At 39.2% G+C, this 19933-nt stretch overlaps 1 protein-coding gene across 1 annotated transcript in view; it reads left to right on the top strand.

Moving 5' to 3' along the window:
- The first annotated feature begins 1446 nt into the window (after positions 1-1446).
- Positions 1447-19933, top strand: part of LOC131973898 (unconventional myosin-IXa-like) — a 177850-nt gene continuing 159363 nt past the window's right edge. Inside the window, exon 1 of the mRNA XM_059336024.1 lies at positions 1447-1486. The gene's annotated coding sequence lies outside the window, so the exon portion shown is untranslated. The remainder of the gene's footprint in view (positions 1487-19933) is intronic.

Genomic DNA, 19933 nt, shown 5'->3' with positions numbered 1-19933 from the left:
ATAAGAGTTTAATTTAAGAGCTGATGTCTAGACAATTTCCATGGTTTTATTGATAACCAAAATCATTATCAAGAAAACCATGTTAAATGTCTAGATATCAGCTCTTAAATTAAACTCTTATCAGCTGTTTTTGTTGTTATCATTATATTTGTCCAAAGAAATGTACCTACAGTTGTACCAGGCATTAAAATGAACAAGAAATTGGATGGTCTAAAAAATTTTTTGTTCATTTTCTAGCTTTTTTTATCTTTTTTGGTCATTTTGTCTTCTTATTTTTGGTCATTTTACATCTTTTCTTGATCATTTTTTCACACGTCTCCTGGTGAAAGTTTAATCGAAGAGCTGATATAATAAAAAATTATAAGACATTTTAATAATCATCTTTTTTTGGTCATTTCACTTCTTTTTTTGGCAATTTACATCTTATTTTGGTTATTTTGTGTCTTTTTTTGGTCATTTTGTCTTCTTAATTTTGGTCTATTTTGGTCATTTTACATCTTTTTTTGATCATTTGATGTCTTTTTCCCACGTCTCCTGGTGAAAGTTTAATTTAAGAGCTGATGTCTAGACTTTTTCCATGTTTTTCTTGATAATAACCAAAATCAGTGTCAAGAAAACCATTGAAAATGTCGAGACATCAGCTCTTAAATTAAACTCTTATCAGCTATTTTTGTTGTTATCATTATATTTGTCCAAACAAATGTCCCTTTAGTTGTACCAGGCATTAAAATGAACAAGGAATTGAAGAAAACAAGGGTGGTCTAATCATTTTTTTCATATCTGTATGTGTGTGTGTGTGTGTGTGTGTGTGTGTTGGGGAGGGAGGGGGGGTGTCCACAGTTTTTGGCCCCACCCCTCCCTCCTGTCAGTCATGTGCCTTTTATCACATCCTGCCCCATCACTCTGTCTAATTAATGAATTAATTAATCAGATAAACAGCCATGCTAACAGACACATGCATATTAATTTATCCTGGTAATTAAATTAAAACACATTTGCTGTTATTATTATTATTATTACTCTTCCAGGCAGGAGGGTCCTCCTCCCTGATCCCACCCACCCATCTCTGTGATACTGCTCCCACCCTACGGCTCCTCACGTGGACGCGCAGTGCGAGTGCACGCGCTGGTACGACAGGCAGGCGATTGTAGGCGAGAAGAAGAAAAACGGAGCGAGGACGTGACGGCAGGACCTCTGAGGACTACACACACACACACACACACAGAGACACAGAGAGGGGGACAGCTTCAGAAAGTGGATCTTATCTTCCGCACATTTGGAGCGTTTTGTGTTGCGGGACGCGTTGTTACGCACGACAGCGTTTCTCTGCGGTAAAACCCGCTCACGGACGGAGCGGAGCGGAGCGGAGGCGCACGGGGCTGCCTGCTGCTCTTCCTCGTCAGGAGAAAAAGAGGGTTTACAGGAGGAGGAAGAGGAGGAGGAGGAGGAGGTGACGGAGCAGCGGACTGAAGGCGCAGAGGAGGAGGTAAGCGCTTATTTCTCCTCTTTGACTCCTCTCTTGGGTTATTTTCGGCTGTCAGTGGCACAGCGCGCTGCCGCACATATGACACATTAACATGTCTGACTGAGGGAGGAATGGATGGTGAAAAGAGCCTCCAGGAGCCCTGAACGCACCCTTTAGGGCTCCAGGCTCTCCACCTCCTCCTCCTCCTCCACCTCCTCCTCCTCCTCGGATAAATGTCACGCTGTTTTCTTACATAATGCGTAAATTGCAGATGTTGCCTGCTGCATGCTGGACACATTCACATCTGGGCTGCAGATTTTTTTATGTGTGCGTGTGTGTGCGTGTGTGTGTGTGTGTGTGTGTGTGTGTGACAGTGCAGCAGTGAACGTGACGCACTAGCTGATGGTGCTGCTCGGGTTGCTGTCGCAGAGGATGGAGGTCTGAGGAGGCTGCGGGTCTGTGTGTGACGGACGGTTGTGACATTTGTCGTCATGTGTGAGTCGTTTTTACTGCTGACATCACGCTGCTGCTGCCTGCTGAGGCTGCTGAGGCTCCAGGATGTTCAGCTGCTGCTGCTGTGGATGCACGTTTGTGTTGGTGTGTAAAAGCTGCTCCTGTTGATCACAGCACACACACACTAACACACCTTATTGTCCTGTAGCTACAATGTGCAGCTTTGTATCTTGAAGGTGAGATCTGAAGTGATTAGTCAGGTGTTTGGTTGGACGTTTCAGGGCGTTTTTTACTCACTGTGGCCTGATATTTTACTGCAATATATGAATATATATAAAGAGTACAATCATGGATAGAAGTGGGAACAACTCAAACACAATAACACAGTTAGAATGACAGAAATCATATAGTACATATTGAAGTATTGTCATGTTTCCAGCCTCTCCTGTCCTCTCCTCTCTGCTCTGTGTAAACAGCCTCTCCTGCACTGAAAATGATTTGTTTCTTACCAAGATAAAAAAACAACGTAGATTTAGAAGTGTTAGATAATTGATCTTGCTTTTAAGAGTTAATTTATTATTATAAGTGTTCAACATGCTTATTTCTAGATTTAACAATCTTAATTTAAGAAATCTTGTGAAGTGAAATGATCTGTCTATGCAGCAAGATCATTTCCCTCAGATTTACTGTTTTTATCTGGTTTTTATACCTTTTTTGCGGTGTGTCCTCTCCTCTCTGCTCTGTGTAAACAGCCTCTCCTGTCCTCTCCTCTCAGCTCTGTGTAAACAGATTCTCAGTGAATATTTGTCACGTGACCGTTGGTCTCAGCAGAATCAATCATGTCTTCAGTGTCTCTGAGGAGAATTTAATGTTTTTAACAGGATCTTGTTAGTGTAAACACCAGATTAATCACTTCAGATCTCACCTTTAAGACGTAGAGCTGACCATCTGACACTAAGGTGTGTTAGTTTGTGTGTTTTGTTGATGCTGTGTTGTTACACACCAACACTAACACAAACCTGCATCCACAGCAGCACACAGTGTTTTACTAGTTGCAACTTTGGTACATTTTTGATTCATTGTGCAGACTTATTTATGCAAAACAAAAAAACAAGAGTAAGACTTTCATGTCTAAACGTCGGTCATTCCAGTCAAATATCTTTTGCATCGTGCTTATGAATGTGCGTCCGTGTTTTCAGCATCTTTCTGGCTTTGATGCCCCTCCACCTCCTCTTGGCTGCTCTATTTCTGACACTTAGCAGATAAGATAATGAATAATAAATAAACATGGTAAAGGCCAATAATCAAGCTGCAGTAGAGTCTATTATGATAGGATGTGAGGACCTCTGTTGGCAGGTCAAGGGGAAGTTATTTTTTATAATTAAGCTTTATTTGATGCTTTTAATTCAGCTTGGTACCTTATTTACATTTAAAGTGCAAAAACCCCATTGTGACGCTACTTTTGGCGCCTATCTCCGGCCACATTTGGCCCCCGGGGCCGAAACCTGAGAACCACAGCTTCAGAGGAGGAACACACCGACAGACTCCTCTCAGGAGACTGATGGGTGTTTTGGTCTCACTGGATGAAGATTTATTTAGTTGATTTGTCACTTTTTATGCTTTTTTTCATGCTGAATACAATCTCTTATGGTTTGATAAAAATGGTAAACACACGATTTAAAGTGGGGATTTTTTGTGGAGTTTAATGTCTGAAGTTTAGGCCTAAAAATTAACCTGCAACTGGAATATATACTGGTATCAGCTCCTCAAATGTGGATATTTGCTGGTTTTCTGAGTCTGGATTGACATAAAACTTAACATATTTTGGTTTTGAACAAGCAATTACTAACACGAGTCGCCTATGTACTACGAACCACACGTTTTTCATCTCAGTTCTGACCCGACAGCTGTTTGTTTGCAATTTTTTCACACGTCAGAAACACAGCCAGAGTCAGAAAAGATAGAGACACAACAGAAAGGGAAAATCCTCCTGCTTCACTGAAGTCAGCTGTGTAGATTCTCTGTCTTTCCCTGTGAGTTTCTGTAAAAAACAAAAAACAGTAACATTAATCCTGACAGGGACTTCGTGGTGCATTCAGGTGCAACATTCATTTCTCCAGTTTTTTGGCCGGTTCTTCCGTCCGTCTGTCCGTTCTGTTTTACATCTCATCCTCATCACATCTTTTTTGGGATCAAGGTTGTAGCTCGAAACATCACGTTATATACAGTTATGTTGATAAATCGCACCTGATGGAGCTTCAGTGTGCTTTGGATGTTTTTTGGTGTTTTGGTGGCTGAATATTGAACAAAAATGAGAGAAATCAACTGTGTTACACATTTCTCTGCAGAATCAAGTGTTTCAACATTTCTTTGATGTTAAATAAAAACATAAATATAGTGAATGTGGAGAAATAACGTGGTTAAAATGACAGAATAAGAGCGTTTAGTTTGTATCTGTTGTGTAAATGTGACACTGTTAGTCAGTTTAAAGCTGAAATCAGCAGCAGACAGAACGAGTTTATTACTGAGGTGGTCTCAGTCAGCTGACGTGTTAAAACAGGTCTGCATGGCCTCAGACAGACCAGATCAGACCAGACCAGCAGGGCCCCGAGGTCTCAGTCCACCAGAGAGCCTCAAGAGGTGATCCTCCTCCTCCTCCTCCTCCTCCTCCTCCTCCTCCTCCTCCTCCTCTCTCTGAAGTGCAGTTGTTTCTGCAGCACTCTGTGTCTGCATGTGATGAGTTCATAAAAAGCCTCAGGGAGGAAATCATTACAGGTGCTTTATTTTGAAAAGCCAGGTCAGGTGAGTGCAGGTGAGGTGCAGCCTCCTCCTCCTCACTTCCTCCTCTTCCACATCTCTCCTCCTCCTCCTCTCCTCCACTCCTCTCCTCTCCTCTCCTCCTCCTCCTCCTCATGCTCCTCCTCCTCTCCTCCTCGCCTCATATCTCTTCTCCTTTCCTCCTCCTCATGCTCCTCCTCATCTCTCCTCCTCTTCATCATCTCTCCTCCTCCTCTCCTCTCCTCCTTTCCTTCTCCACCTCCTCCTCCCTCCTCCTCATCTCTCCTCCTCCTCCTCCTCTCTCCTCTTCCTCATCTCTCCTCCTCCTCCTCATCTCCCCTCTCCTCCCCTCTTCCTGCTCATCATCTCCTCCTCCTCCTCCTCCTTCTCTCCCCCTCCCCTCCCCCTCCTTTCCTCCTCCACTCCTCCTCCTCATCTCCCCTCTTCTCTCCTCCTCCTGCTCATCTCTCCTTCTCTTCATCAACTCTCCTCCTCCTCATCTCTCCTCTTCTCCTCCTCCTCTGACATTAACATTTCATTGTGTTTGTGACGTCAGATCTCCTGAGAGCAGAACAGAAACATCTGAAACAGCTGAAACGTTTCATTTTTAAACATCACGCTGATTGTTTCTATATAAACATCTCGACACCGTCACGTGTGAGGAGGAGCGTGTGTGAATCATCATTTTAATAATTCATATAGAATGAAAGCCACGTTTGAAGACACGACGGATGATTGTAGTGATTAAATCTCCTGTTATTGCTGCTCCTTTAACATAATGGGATGAAAAGATCTGAAGCTCTTTGGGGCCATTTCTCCAAACATACAGTCATGGAAAAAAATTATTAGACCCTTGTTTTCTTCAATTTCTTGTTCATTTCTCAGTTCATTAATGCCTGGTACAACCAAAAAAGACACAAAACAACCAAAATAAGATGTAAAATGACAAAAAAAAGACAATTTGCCAAAAAAGAAGAAGTGAAAAGAGTGAAAAATTGAAGAAAAAAAAAAGCTAGAAAATGAACAAAAACATTATTAGGCCACCTTGTTTTCTCTAATATCTTGTGCATTTTAATGCCTGGTACAACTGAAGGTACATTTGTTTGGACAAATATAATGATAACAACAAAAATAGCTGATAAGAGTTTAATTTTAGAGCTGATATCTAGACATTTTCCATGGTTTTCTTGATAATAACCAAAATAATTATCAAGAATACAATGGAAAATGTCTAGATATCAGCTCTTAAATTAAACTTTCACCAGGAGATGTGAAAAAAAGACGTCAAATGATCAAAAAAAGATGTAAAATGACCAAAATGGACCAAAATTAAGAAGACAAAATGAACAAAAAAAGACACAAAACAACCAAAATAAGATGTAAATTGCCAAAAAAAAAAGAAGTGAAATGACCAAAAAAAGATGATTTTTAAAATGTCTTATAATTTTTTCCATGACTGTAACTTTTATACAGAAAGAGGAGAAACAATGCTCCATATATATCCTGATGAACAGAGCTGCTGCACTCAGATTTGACAGTAGATCTGACATTTAAAGGCTTTATTTTTGGCATAAATCCACTTCATATTTCTGTGTTTTGCTCATTTCCAGCCAGAGTTTGAACCTTCACCTTCATGCAGCTTCATGTTTATAGATCTGCTTTGGTGCATTGATGAGGCTGAGCAGATCAGAGGCTGGAGAGTTTCTTCTCTTTCATCATTTCACACCTGCAGTTTGGTTTATTTGATGTGGAAACAAAAATTCTGCATTGTAACCTTTTGATGATGAGCAGGTAGAAACAGGTTTTATAGTCTGATATTATGGTAGTTAGGGATTGTTGAGTTTCACTCACCTTTTTATGAAAAACTCCAGATGTTGGTGTCTCATGTGAAAGATGCTGCGCAAAGTGACACATTGTGTTTCGTTTAAGCACTTTGAGTTGAGTTGAAAGCACTTGAGTCGGCAAGTTTTCATCTCCGTTCTGACCCGACAGCTGTTTGTTTGCAATTTTTTTACACTTCAGGAACACAGCCAGAGTCAGAAAAAAGATAGAGAAACAACAGAAAGGGAAAATCCTCCTGTTTCACTGTGTAGATTCTCTGTCTTTCCCTGTGAGTTTCTGTAAAAAACGGTAACATTCTTGCCGACAGGGACTTCGTGGTGCATTCAGATGCAACTTTCATTTCTACAGTTTTTGGGCCGGTTTGTCCATCTGTCTGTCCTGTTTTACATCTCATCCTCATCTCAATTTCTTTGGAATCAAGGTTCTAGCTCGAAACATCATGTTATATATAGGTATGTTGATAAATTGCACCTGATGGAGTTTCAGTGTTCGGATGTTTTTTGATGTTTTCATGGCCGAATATTGAACCAAATGAATCCATTGTGCCACAAGAGAAATAGAAAACCTCTGTGTTCCACATTTCTTTGCAGAATAAAGTGTTTTAACACTTCTTCAATCGTACATTAACACATAAATAAACAATGAATGGTAATATTACGACAACAAGGACTTTGTGGTGCATTCAGGTGCAACTTTCATTTCTACAGTTTTTTGGCTGGTTTGTCCGTCTGTCCGTTCAGTTTTACATCTCATTGTCATCCCATTTTCTTTGGAATCAAGGTTGTAGCTCGAAATATCACGTTATATACAGGTATGTTGATAAATCGCACCTGATGGACTTTCAGATTTCGGATGTTTTTTTGATGTCTTTGAGGCCGTATTATTGAACAAAATGATAAAAAAAAGAGAAAACCATTGTGTTCCACATTTCTTTGCAGAATAAAGAGTTTTAACATATCTTAAATCTTAAATGAACACAAATAAACAACAAATGGTAACAATTACGCCGACAGGGACTTCATGGTGCATTCAGGTGCAACTTTTATTTCTACAGTTTTTGGCATCATACCTGCACAACCTGCCTCACAGCTCAGAATCAGATGTGTTAAATATGAATTATAGTGCATCATTTCTGTAGGTTTACGTACAAACTGTGACTGAGAACAGCAGCATCACACAAAGGAGGAGGAGGCCTCTTTATTATTGTTATTATTATTTTCTGTTTTGGTCTTTATTCTCTGACAGCTGACCCTTTTCCATCCAATCACTTTTCTGACAGATTTATAATAATCTACAAGCTGTGATGATGAATCCTGTATGAGATCATGGAGATAAGCTCATCAAGCAGCTTTAGGGAGGAGCTAAACTCTAAACACTTTAAAATCATTTGAAGCCCACTGACCTGCATCCTGTCAGATGTGTGAGCTGCTGCAGAGAGACGAGGTCAACGTCTCACATACCGTCAGTCTCTGCGGCTGCAGGCGTCTCTAACCAGGTGTATTTATAGAGCGGCCACAGTGCTGCTGTGTGTGTTTGTCTTCTGAAATAGCATCTGTCTTTGTCCCTGCAGAGAGAGTCGGGTTTCTATTGTTGTCACTGACGGAGAAAAACTCTGCTGCAGCTTTTTACATGAATGAAAGTTTGTTGGAGCTGCAGCTCACTTTTATTTTTCTATTCATTCAAAGAAAAGCTTCTGTTCTATTATTAAAATGAGGAGTTTAACACACACTGGGAGAATCACAGGTTACCTTGAGTTGCACCTGTTTTCCTGCTCGACCTTTATCAGTCGTTTGATTTCCCAGAATGCTTTTCACCTCCTTGCAGTGCAGGAGAGCAGAGCTGCAGCTGCTCATGTTTCTGCAGCTCTGCAGAAAGAAATAACATGAAAAATGAAGAACATTTGGCATTTTATTTTTCATTTTTCATTGCTGTGGCCTGGTGATTCTTCCATTCTTCAATTGTACTTCACATGTAGAGCTTATTTACTGAATAACAGTGATGTTTGACTTTTGTCTGATCACAAAGCATCTAATCCTCTAAATGTAACAGAGCTGCTGTGGTCTCCAGTTTCCCTGCTTGGTTAACTATTGATTCCTGATCTCCAGAGACGTTTCTTCAGTGTCCTGATTCTGTTTTGCAGCTGTGTCTTTCCTGCATCCGGACAAAAAAACATATTAATGAAAGCTCAAAAGGCTGCATAATCTTAATATGTTTTAATAAGTTATATGATTTAATGGCTCCAGAGTAGGGATGGGCTTTTGAAAGAAACCTGCCAACTTGATTATCTATAACGTTAACAATCAATTAATCGATTAATCGCTGCGTGCATTCATGGGCAAAATAATATAATAATAATCATAATAATAACTTTATTTATATAGCACCTTTTAAAAACAGCAGTTTACAAAGTGCTTCAAGCAGTTAATCACAACGAGAATGATGCCAAAAGGTTAAAAACTATTCTTGCATTAAAAGAAAAACAATAAGAGACAGAGCAGGAACAATCACAAAATAATCTCAGATACACAGAAAATAAAAGGCGTCAAAAAGTAAAAAGAGCAGAAGTAAAAAGGAGTGGTGAGATAGAAAGCATTACATAAAAGCAAGTCTATAAAAGTGGATTTTAAGAAGTGATTTAAAAGAAGTTACTGACTGAAGAACTTATCTCCTCGGGCAGATAGGAGATAAGGCGTATATACATACAGTAATATGCAAAAGCCTGTTTGGACGCTTTTATTTTGAAAGGACGAAGAGAGACTTGATCCTGTGAATCATAAAACTAACTCGGTGAGATTAAACTGTAAAGATAACGTGAAGGAGTTCAATGTTTGATGTTTTAGCCCCCGAAGAGGCGTGAAGTTAGTTTTAACCATAATCTTCATATTGAAATGTGTTTTGTGTTTAAATAAGTTTTGGATCAAATTAATCTCAGTAATTCATGCTAGCAAGGTTTGATACAGGAAGCTAGTTACTCTTGTATTTCTGCGTGTTTTTATAATTGCTAGCTTTATCCAACTTAATTCTCAGCTCGGCGTGTTTCAGTTCAGTGATACTGATACACCATGGGTAACAAACTCATGGCCCGAGGGCCAATTGTGGCCCTCGTGACGATATTTTGTGGCCCCCACCTTGATATGAAAGTTTAATGTGAGTTTTATATGAATGGCACTTTACCGTGTTGTGTGTGGAAGGTCCCTTTAATTACTTTTTTGGGTAATTTTGTGTCTTTTTTTGTAATTTTATGTATTTATTTTTGTAATTTTGTGTCTTTTTTTTAGTAATTTTGTGTCTTTTTTTTGTAATTTGTGTCTTTTTTTTAAAATAATTTTGTGTCTTTTTAAACTAATTTTGTGTGGTTTTTGCTAATTCTGTTTCTTTTTTGGTCATTTTGTTTCTTTTAAGTAATTTAGTTTTGTTTCTTTTTTTGGTCATTTTGATACTGCCTCCAGTGGTCCCCAGGTAATTTGAGTTTGAGACTCCTGTGATACACAGTCAGAGATAAAATTCAAATGAAAAAATACACCGATCGATTAAAAATTCCACGTGATCGACCAGATCAGATCTGGTTTCATTGAGCTGTGGGTTTTAAGTGTTGTAGTGGAGTGTAGCATGTTGCTGAGGAATCAGCTCGTCTTCTTCTTCTCTGTGTGAATCTGTTGTGATGTTTGTCAGACGTCTGTGCAGAAATCTGACTTTAACATGTGATTTTTTACAAAATGTGACTTTTAGATGATCACACATCTCTCTATGAAGCGGGAACATCTGCTGATGTTCTCTCTTTGTCTTGTCAAACTGTCAGATTTCATGAAAAACAAAACTAAACCACCACTGAGCTGACCCTGCTGAAATTAAATTGAACGATATTGCATTTTAATTGTGCAGCACTAGTCGTAAAGTATTGGTTTTGGTGTTTTTATTGGATTTTATTGGATTGGTTTTGTTTTGCAGATTAAAAAGGGCAAAACTTTCCACACTGCAATGGAAAAACAGATTTGAGAGCAAATACAGAAATGCATTATTGCACATAAGAAAGTTTTGTTTGTGAATCCAAAAGTTTCAGCCGCAAACACAACTTTTCATCTGCAATAAAACATTTTTAAACACATTTATTTTACTTGTAATTAAGCATTTTTTAAAATTCCAGTGTCAGTATTTTTGCTCTTAAATCTATTTTTCTGTTGCAGTGTGGAAAGTTTTTCTCTCAAACATGTTTAATGAAAAAATAAAGACACAAAACAAACTCCATACTCAACATTTCCCCAGAAATGCAGAATAGAACATTGTGGTGTTATTTTGCCACGTGTTCATATATTTCTAGTTCCTATTTTCCTGCTAACAAACACACACAGCTGCATGAAAACAATGACTGTAACACTGTGTAAGAAGCGTCTCACTTCCCGAATATCGCCTCCGTGACACGCTCCTGCAGGCGGGGGCCACCCGGCGACCTCTGACCCCTGTGACTCTCATGTGACAGAAACACTGAGAGTGATTTGTCACAGAGTCTTTAAGTGTTTAAGTGAAGCTGGATCGGACACACAGGCCTTATTCTGGAGCTCTCCCAGTCTACAGGCATGGGAAAAATGATTAGACCACCCTTGTTTTCTCCAATTTCTTGTTCATTCAAATATAATAATAACAACAAAAATCATTATCAAGAAAAACATGGAAAATGAACAAAAAAATGATTAGACTACTGTTTTTTTCAATTTCTTGTTCATTTTAACGGCTGGTACAACTAAATGTACATTTGTTGAATGAATATAATGATATAAACAAAAGAGTTTAATTTAGATATCTAGATATTTTCCATGGTTTTCTTGATAATGATTTTGGTTATTATCAAGAAAACCATGAAAAATGTCTAGATATCAGCTCTGAAATTAAACTCTTATCAGCTTTTTTGTTGTTATCATTATATTTGTCCAAACAAATGTACCTTAAGTTGTATCAGGCATTAAGATGAACAAGAAATTGAAGAAAACAATGGTCTAATAATTTTTTTTTTCATTTTCTAGCTTATTTGGTCATTTCACTTCTTTTTTTTTGGGCAATTTAAATCTTATTTTGGTTGTTTTGTGTCCTTTTTTGGTCATTTTGTCTTCTTAATTTTGGTCTTTTTTGGTCATTTTACATCTTTTATCTTTCTTTCTAATAATTTTTCCATAGGTTAATGCAAAACACGTTCTCCTTGTTCCACTTCACGTGTTCTTCAGAGAGTCTCGCTCAAAGTCCTAAACACAGTGAGGTTTCTGCGTCTCCTCTCGGCTGTCCGACACCGTTAGACTCTGTTGAAAGCAGCTGCAGCAAAATAATAATAATAAAAATAATAATAATAATATTAATAATAATAATAATAATATGTGTCAGTGGAGCAGATTGTTAGCATGATAGCAGGCGGGCTTTTGATTCCAGCACGGCTCGGTTCTTCTCTGCTGTTTGTTCTTCTCTCAGCTGTTCAAAGACGAGTCTCTGCTCCATTATCGCTCCTCACATCTCCACCTTTTATTTCTTTAACCTCCTTCTATGGCTGTTGCTGCTTCAGGCTCAAACACAGACGGAGGAAAGGTTTCTGCTGCTGGAGGTATTTCAACGTCGGAGGACGTGATTGTGTTTCTTGCAGCAGAGGGACAGAGGAAGACAGAGAAGGACAGAAAAGGACAAAAAAAGGACAGAAAGAGGGACAGAGAGGACAGAAAAGGACAGAGAAGGACAGAAAAGGACAAAAAAGGACAGAAAGAGGGACAGAAAAGGACAAAAAGGACAGAAAGGGACAGAAAGAGGGACAGAAAAGGACAAAAAAGGACAGAAAATGACAGAAAAGGGACAGAAAGAGGGACAGAGAAGGACAAAAAAGGACAGAAAGAGGGACAGAGAAGGACAGAAAAGGACAGAAAAGGACAGAAAGAGGGACAGAAAGGGACAGAAAAGGACAGAAAGAGGGACAGAAAAGGACAGAAAATGGCAAAAAAAAGGACAGAAAGAGGGACAGAGAGCGACAGAAAAGGACAGAGGGACAAAAAGGGACAGAGGAGGACAGCGAGGATGAGTGAAGGCTTTACTACATGTTGAGGTCTCCTTATAAAGAAGACATTATTCACATACATTTCTACAGTGTGTGTGTGTCTACAGGCTGAAAACAGACACATAATGTGTTGTTTGTGAGTCGCCTGGAGCAGAAAACGTGATCCAACAAGCCGCTCAGATCTCCTGTCACATGCCGGCTCATTAGGCTTTTCTAAATAGACTTTTTATGCCTCTAGTTGAGCTTTATGTATGTATTTATTCATTTATTTCTGTAATTAAATCTTTTTTCGGTTGCTGCCTCTGGTGTTTCTGCTGTAAACTGAAGAGATTTAAAGCAGCCAGACTCACGTCTGGTGGTGGTGTTGCATCGTCTGAAGCACTTTTTCTGACATTTATTTTGAAGGAAATCATCTAAATGATTGATTAGTTGATTGAATGTCCCTGATAGCCCTCCACCCACAGCTGGATCACATGTGAGACATAACTTTCTGACAGAAATCCTCCAAAGCTTTAGTGATAACTAGGGATGGTCTTTGGAAGAAACCAGCCAACTGGGTTATCAATAACGTTAACGATCAATGAATCAATTAATCGCTGCATGTATACATGGGCAAAAAAAAAAGATATATATACAGGAGCATCTCAATAGGTTAAACTATGGGTCTCAAACTTAAATGACCTGGGGGCCACTGGATTACTTAAAAAAGACACAAAATCACTAAAAAAAAGACACAAAATGACCAAAAAAGACACAAAATGACTAAAAAAGACTAATTTACTTAAAAAAGACAAATGAAAAAAATGATGAGATGTGAAAGTGAAATGTAGTGAAACGGCGATCAGCCGTGAATAAGCTGATGGAAGGTGCAGCAGGTCTCTGCTCGCCCAAACTGATGCACAGATATCTGCTGATAAACATCCAGATCTGCTGACTTGGTTCAAGAAGAGCTCAGCTCATGGTTTGGGTTAAATCAGGGGTCTCAAACTCAAGTTACCTGGGGGCCGCTGGAGGCAGTATCAAAATGACCAAAAAAAGACATAAATTTACTAAAAAAAAGACACAAAATGACAGATAAAGACACAAAATGACCAAAAAAGACACAGAATTACCAAAAAAAGAAACAAAATGACCCAAAAACCCCACAAAATTTAAAAAAAGACACAAAATTACAAAAAAAGACACAAAATTTCTAAAAAAAGACACACTTACCAAGAAAAGACACAGAATTACCAAAAAAAGACACAAAATTTCTAAAAAAAGACACACTTACCAAAAAAAGACACAGAATTAACAAAAAAGACAAAATTATTAAAAAAGACACAAAATGACCAAAAAAATACACAAAATTACCCTGAAAAAAAAGTAATTAAAGGGACCTTACACACACAACACGATAAAGTGCCATTCATATAAAACTCACATTAAACTTTCATATCAAGGTGGGGGTCACAAAATATCATCACAAGGGCCTCAATTGACCCGCGGGCCGCGAGTTTGAGACCCATGGGTTAGATAAACTCCTGGAGAAGTGTTTTCTGATGTATCTGAGACTTCAGATAGCAGTAAACGTTTTTTTTCCAGTCGTGGTTGATGGATGACAGAAATGTTGTAATAAGCAGAATCAAACTAACAGATTGGTGTGAGGAGAGAATCGGCTTCATGTTGGTGTGAGTTTATCTCTGAATATAATCTGATTAGACGAGTCCTGACCACTTTATATGGAGTTCACATGCAAAGTGAGTTCCTGTTGAGCAGGAATCTGTGAACTGACAGTTTGGCTCTTTGTTTCAGCTTTCAGCTTTGTTTCCTGTTGAAAAACACACAAGATAACTCAGTTACAAACCTTCACGATCATCTGACACTTCTTGACTTCTGGCATTTTTCTTGTCATGTTGCCACATTTCACAGCTTAAGAGCCAAATGAGAAGCTGTAATCTGTTTTATCTCTGACTCCTGGGTGGCTCAGCGTCCACATGATCACATGACCCCACAGTCCGAGTGTTTCAGCCAGGAGGCCTCTGACGAGTCTTTGATCGGCTCTGAGCTCGCCTGTTACAGCCGACCTGCTCGCTCACAGAGGGAGTCAGATATCTTATTCGTCTCTTTGTTTACCAACTCAGGAACCTGCTTCATATTCAGTACTGGAGTGGAAACTAGGGCTGGGCGATATGGACCAAAAGCCCAATATATTCAGGCTGAATATCGATATACGATATATATCCTGATATTTTTTACACAAAGTGAGAGCAAATGTTCAGTCAAAAGTAAGGTAAAGTAAAAGTCCAAGTAGTTTTATTGAAACCGTTTATTTAAGAGAACATATATACTGTTTAATTATATGAGATGATGAGAATGTATCTTGTTATTTACTATTTATTGAGATGAGATGATGAGAATGTATCTTGTTATTTACTATTTATTATGCTTTTTTTTTAATGAGTCCAGTACGTGAGTGCATTGAATTTCGTTGTATTTCTGTGCAATGACAAATAAATCTAATCTAATCTAAATCAAACAACAGGAGTAACTTTTTAAAATAAACAAAGCTCCATAAAGTGAATGAAATCAAATAGGCCAGTCTATTTCTGAAATAAATATATTTCAGTGTTGCCAGCTTAGTGACTTTGTCGCTGGATTTAGCTACTTTTCAGACCGCTGTAGCGACTATTTTTAAAAAAAAAGCGACTTGCAACAAATCAAGCGACTTTTTTTGGTGTTACTGGAGACTTTTGGAGACTCGTTCTAACTCTTCGTAATGAGTCACAAGAGGCCCAGTCCTCCCGCAGCAGTCTCTCCCAGCTGCAGTCACAGAGCCGGAGGGGATGTTAACCCCTTAGCGTCCAGTCTGGAAATCGCGCATGCGCGAAGTTGCACTGGCTGGTTTACAGTCAGAGTCTCTTTTGGGTCACTTTAGTTGGTCCCGAGGCCGGATTTAGGAGGGGCACTTGCACTTGTTCTAAACATATTTAGGGTGTTTTTTTACTCACTTCTGGTCTTTCCCACGTTATTCCTCTCTCCTACAGCGCATGGTAAATTATGCAAATTAGGCTATGACGTCATTTAGCGACTTCTAGCCACTTTAAGGACAGCCAATAGCTACTTTCCTTACTGAGGAGTTGGCAACACTGTAACGAACATTACAAAAGAACTAAATATGACAAACCCTAGTAAGGGCAGCATTTATATATAAAGCAGCTTGCCTGGATCAAGGATCACAGCACAAATTTGAACAATGTATCGATATATGCGATATGGTCTAATTCCATATCACATTTTAAAACATATCGATATATCGCCCAGCCCTGGTGGAAACCACGACAGTCGCAGCTGGACGTCGGTTTGAGAAAACCAACAGAAAACAAAAGCAGCAGAGGTGAAGCTCCATCAGCTGTAATCTGCGTTCAAAACCTGATGGGAGGCCGTGAGTGGAGCCCCAGAGCTCTGAGTGCCTGTGTGCTGCTGATGCTGCATTGTTTGTCTCCCTGTTGGCTGCAGATTGATGGAGCCGCCGCTCAGATTGACAGATCTAGCTCAGCCAGCCACTCTCCCCCTGCAGCCGGCCGGCCGGGGAGAGAAAACGCCCCGCCGGGGTAAAAATCAGCTGCGAGGAAAAAGAAACTCTCGCCCCTCTGCAATTAGCACCGTGTCATTTTGGGGTTTGGGAGGCAGCCGATAATGTCACATCTCGCTCGTGTCTGTGGTCCGGTCCCTAAACCTTCCTGACAGAGCGGCTGCAGCTGCAGGAGCCTCATCATCCACGGCTGCCTTTAATAAGAGCAAGGCTCATATTTGTGCCGTCTGTCAGTTAGTTTGCGAGCAGCGTCTGGTTTCAGTCACCGTTGGAGCTGCTGCGGCTCGTAGCCAAATGACGCCCTGCACGCACACGCACACACACACACACACACACACACACACACACACACACACGAGAAAGAGAGGAATTTGAATATATGCACGACAATGACGGGCATGCAAGACGAGCGTGTGACCTGCTGTCTGCTACAGCTTTGTTGCAATATGCTGTTGGCAGTGTGTGTGTGTGAGTGTGTGAGTGTGTGACTGTGTGTGTGTGTGTGTGTGTGTGTGTGTGAGTAACAGAGAGGGAGAGTAGTGGCCAGAGCCAGAACAAAGCCGTCTGCGACCAGAGGACTTGGGTGTGGCGGCGCTCAGTTTGATGAAGTCTGATCTGCAGCTCTGAGTCGAGCATCACAAACAGCCTTTTCATCTGATTTTTACACATTAAAGTCATCATTTTGCCAATTTTCTGCTGAATTATTGTCAGCAGTTTGGTCTCGTCTCCCAGTTGTCTCAGCTTTTAGGATAGTAAAGTGAATATCTTTGGTTTTCTGAGGGTTGTTTGGGCAGATTGAGACTTAAAGGGACGTCTTGCAGATTCTTTGACATTTTATAAACTGCACAATAAACACAATAGAAAGTGCAAACTGCTGATTAATGGTACACAATCCCACGGTGCAGTCCTGGTTCCACTTCTTGTTTAGCTGTTTAATAACCAAAGGACCTGTGTATATTGGCTGGTGTCAGTTGGTTCTCTGAGTTCCAGTTGAACCAGTCTCTGTCTCCTCTGACCTTTGACCTCTGGCAGCATCAAGACTCTCTGGATATTTTCTCTGTAAACTCCAGATGGTGTTAGATCAGAGTCTCTTAACCCATTTAGGCCTAAAACGCCTGTAAAACCTCTGGCCGATTCTAAAATAACCCCCTAAAACCTGAAGTTTTTCTGGAAATTCAACAGAAGTGTCAACAAAAAAAAAATCGATTTTTCAGCCTCTGTAGCAGATAGAAATGAAATTCAAAAAGTATTTTTTAGGCTTATACCTGTGGCTTTCATGAGAAGTTGAGTTTATTTGTCCAAACCTTCAATAAAGTTTTTTTAAAAATCAACCCACATGTGTTCTGATGCATTTCATTGGCCAAGAGACCGAAAATATGTAGAAAAAACTACAAATATTACAAAACGACGTATCCTCTTTCCCGGCTTTAATGGTAGAATAACACAATAGCAATTCCGGTTTTAATGGTAGAAATGCGGTAATGCTTTCCCGCCTTAAATGGGTTAAATCTCATTTCTTCTGTTCTGATGCTTGCTGACCTCATGTAGATGTCTAAACTCAGTATCTCCTCTGTGTTCAGTGTCAGTGATTGTAGTTTCAGTGTGTTGTTGCAGCAATTGACTGGTTCTTGTCTGTCAGACTGGAGATCTGAAACACAAACTAACAGTTTATAAACCTCAGAGTCTGTCCAGCTTCAGTTTGTCTCCTGTCCTCTGTTGTTCACGTTGTCCTGCAGCTCTCTCTCTGTGTTTCTGTCCTCTAAAAGCTGAGTCATTGTAACAAGGTTGTCTGAAAGTTGCTCCGTCCTGCAGTCTGTCCTACTTCTAAACTGGGACACAATACCAATATAGCAGGTAGGAGCAGCTCAGAGACACAGGAGGAGCAGGCCTCCTCCCTCTGTCCCTGTCTCTGTTTCTGTCTGTCTCTCTCTGTATGTCTCTGTCTCTCTGTCTCTGTTAGGGTTGTCACGATACTAAAATGTTCAACTCGATACTGATACTCAGGAAATATTCGATACTCGATACCATTTTTGATACCACAAGGATAAAAACAAAGACCCCAAAATTTAACAGAAATATTTTTATTAACAAGAAAAATGCAACATGTAAAAATTAACAGAACCACAGGTTAAATATTTATAATAAAAAACAGTTGTGCAAAAAGAAACTGCAACTATGATAACAAGCTTCAGATACTTGATACTTTTGAAAATGAGTATCGTATCCAGATACAACGTTTTAGTATCGATACTTTTTTGAGTATCGATACTTTTGACAACCCTAGTCTCTGTCTCTCTCCTGTGGATCAGATCTGCTGCTGGTTTGACTAAAATATAAATAAATATTATTTACATGATCTCAGTGAAACGTGTAGGAGGAAACACGTGCTGATTGTTGTGTTTAACATCAGACTGTCAGCCTCTTTATTTATTCTTTAGGATCATAATGAGCTCAAGAAATCTGACAGTTGATGTTTTTTTTCTGGCTCCTCCCTTCTGTTTATGTTCTCATTATTTATTCATTAATATGATGATTAGCTGCTTTATTCTTTTCATGTCATTGTGGATGAAATATCTTTAGGTTTCAGTCTGTTGTTTGGACATAATAAGCTTTGAGTGATCGGACGTCTTTATAATAATAATAATTATAATAGTGACAGTCAGCGTCATTCTTTATTATAATCCTCAGAAGCTGATTTCTGTGTTGTTGTGCTCCACAGACACTCATCATGTCGTGTTTTACCACACTGTGTTTCAGTGTCTTCCTGTTGTTCTGATCCTGTCTGACAGACTGAGCAGCAGAGCTTCAGCTCATGAGTCAGACTGTGTCGGAGAAACACAGATTTTTAATGTAAAACTGCTTTATTATTCAGTATTTTACTGGTTTTACTGGTTTTAGTCATCAGGTCTGTGTTTTCAGGAGAGGAGGAGACCTGAACCATGAACACTGAGGAGAGAAACTGACTCTGATGAAGCTGTTTCTCCATCTTTGTTGTTGTTTTTATTGAGAGACACAAGCAGCAGACCTGGTAACATAGTACACATTTACTGGTTCTGGTTCTGGTTCTGGTTCTGGTTCTGGTTCTGGTTCGTTTGTGTCTGATGAACTAGGGCTGGGCGATATGGACCAAAAGTCATATCCCGATATATTTAGGCTGAATATCAATATATGATATATATCCTGATATTTTTATCGCAAAGTGAGAGCAAATGTTCAGTCAAAGTCAAATATGACATGTCACGAGTAGTTTTATTGGACACATTTATTTAAGCGAACATAAATACTGTATAACAACAGTAGTACTTAAAAAAAAAAAAATCAAAGCTCCATAAAGTGCATAATTAATTTAAAAAAAAATCTTAAATTAAAACAACTTATGAAATAAAATAGGCCAATCTGTTTCTGAAATAAATATATTTATATGAGAAAAGAATAACGAACCCTAGTAAGGGCAGCATTTATATATAAAGAAATAGATATTTTTTAACTATATCGATATCTGCCATATGGTCTAATTCCATATCGCACTTAAAAATATATCAATATATTTGTTATATTGATATATCGCCCAGCCCTATGATGAACACACAGTGTTATAATAATGACGCAGAGCAGCTGTTTTTGTGTTTTTCTTGCTCCTTTGTTATGTTTTGTAATGATCATAATAATAAATGTTAATGAAGGAATCAGTAGCAACAGAAGGTCAGAGGTCGGCCTCCTTCCTGCTTTCATCCATTCACTATTTAGATTATATATATATTATTTATATATATAGTAGATACTTGTTCAGCCTCCT

Source organism: Centropristis striata, chromosome 6 (assembly GCF_030273125.1).
Source record: "Centropristis striata isolate RG_2023a ecotype Rhode Island chromosome 6, C.striata_1.0, whole genome shotgun sequence".
NCBI classification, from domain to species: Eukaryota; Metazoa; Chordata; class Actinopteri; order Perciformes; family Serranidae; genus Centropristis; species Centropristis striata.
Note: the sequence above shows the minus strand (reverse complement) of the source record. Positions and strands in the feature narration are given on the sequence as shown.